The following is a 2196-nucleotide window of genomic DNA, read 5'->3' as shown; positions in this document are numbered from 1 at the left end:
TGTTGTTTGTTTTTATTTTTAGATTTCATATATAAGTGAACCCATACAGTATGTTTTTCTCTGCCTGATTTATTTCACTTAACATAATACACTCTACTAGTAGATCCAGCCATCCATACTGTCACTAATGGCAAGATTTCTATTGCTGCATAATATTCATATATATATATATGTGTGTGTGTGTGTGTGTGTGTGTGTGTGTGTGTGTATAAACATACATATATCTTTATCCATTCACCTATCAATACTGTAGACACCTAGGTTGCTTCCATATCTTGGCTATTGTAAATAATGCTGCAATAAACATAGGGTACATGTATATTTTTGAATTAGTGCTTTCATTTTATTTGGATAAATACCCAGTAGAATTTCTAGGTCATAGAGTATAAAACAAGGTAGAATTTTTTCTTTCTCTCTCTCTTTCTTTCTTTCTTTTTTTCTTTCTCTTTCTTTCTTTCTTCCTTTCTTTCTTTCTTTCTTTCTTTCTTTCTTTCTTTCTTTCTTTCTCTCTTTCTCTCTTTCTCTCTTTCTCTTTCTCTCTCTCTCTCCTTCTTTCCTTTCCTTTCTTTTTTTCTCTCTCTTTCCTCCCTCCCTCCCTCCCTTTCTTTTTTTCCTGTTAATCCTCATCCACTCTGCCTGCCTGCCTGATCGCCCCTGCTTATTTGGTGGTGGGGCCAGCACGCAAGGGGCCATCTGCCTACCTGATTGCCTCTAACCACTTGCCTGCCTACCTGATCACCCCTAACTGCTGGTCTGCCTGATCAGCCCTAACCACTCTGCTTGCCTGCCTGATTGCCCCTAACTGCCTCTGCCTCGCTCCCGCCACCATGGCTTTGTCCTGGAGGGCATCCAGTCTAATTAGCATATTACCCTTTTATTAGTATAGATATTTAGAAGTGACAATCATACCACTTCTATCTATTCTATTTGTTAGAGAATCAATAAATCCAGTCCACATTCAAGGGGAGATTATACAATGAATGAATGCCAGGAACAGGGATCTCCAGGGTCATCTCAGAAGCTGCCTAACACAATGAAGAACCAAATGTTTATATGAACCCAAAGTGTTACTGTAAAGATTGCATAATAATTTATTAAAGAAAACATGTACCATTACAATGGAGAGATTTGAGCTAACAAACTTAGCATCACAAATAGTGGAACTTGCAAATATAATACAGTATAAATTTTACATCACCTTTGAAGTAGTCTTGCCAAATATGTTTAATCTAAATTTAATTAATCTTTAGACTTAATTTTATAGTGCATTAAGGAGATGGATGAAAGTTATCAAGAGCATGAAGCAGCAGCCAGACAAATTCCCATAAAATCACCTTGTGGAACTCTGCAAAAGGTCAATGTTATATGGAAAAAAAGTTGAGGGATTAATCCAAAAACTAAAGCAATACAACCAAAATGTGTGAACTTGGTTGGATCCTGGATTGGTCAAAACTAACAAAAACAGCTAAGAAAAGACATTTTGGGAATAATGAAAAGAAAATTTAATATGTAATAGCTATTAGAACATGTTATACAATTATATTATTATTATTATACAACTACAGGCCCAGTTTATGAAATTTGTGCACGGGTAGGGTCCCTACGCTTGGCCAGTGATCAGGGTCCGGATCAGGCTGGTTGGCTGCCACAGTGCACATCATAGCCACTGATCGTTCCAGTCATTCCACTGTAACGGTCACTGGGCTTGGGCTTTTATATAGATAGATTAGGTATAATGGAGTCATTTTATAGGATAATGTCCTTATTCTTAGGATATGCTGAAATATTTTGGAGTAGAGTTATGAGGTCTGCAACTAACTTTTAAATAGTGTAACAATCACCATGTGTTTGCATGTGTGCATGTGTGTGTGTGTGTATATATATATATATATATATATATATATATATAGATATATATAGAGAGAGAGAGAAAACAAATGTGTAAAAATGTAATAATAGTTGAATCTAGAGTACATAGTGTTCATTAAACTGTTTCTTAAAGTTATTTTTAAAACTTTTCTGTGTGCTTGAAGTTTTTTAAAATAAAAAATTGGGGCAAAATTTCTCTTTTCATCTTTATCTCCAAATAATTCCACTGGTCATTTTTTTAAAGCATATTTTTTAAATTGATTTCGGGGTGGAAGGGAGGAGAGAGAGATAGAAACATCAAAGATGAGAGAGAATCTTTGATCAGCT

The sequence above is a fragment of the Eptesicus fuscus genome, chromosome 8 (assembly GCF_027574615.1).
Source record: "Eptesicus fuscus isolate TK198812 chromosome 8, DD_ASM_mEF_20220401, whole genome shotgun sequence".
Classification (NCBI taxonomy): Eukaryota; Metazoa; Chordata; class Mammalia; order Chiroptera; family Vespertilionidae; genus Eptesicus; species Eptesicus fuscus.
This window is presented reverse-complemented; position numbering follows the sequence as displayed.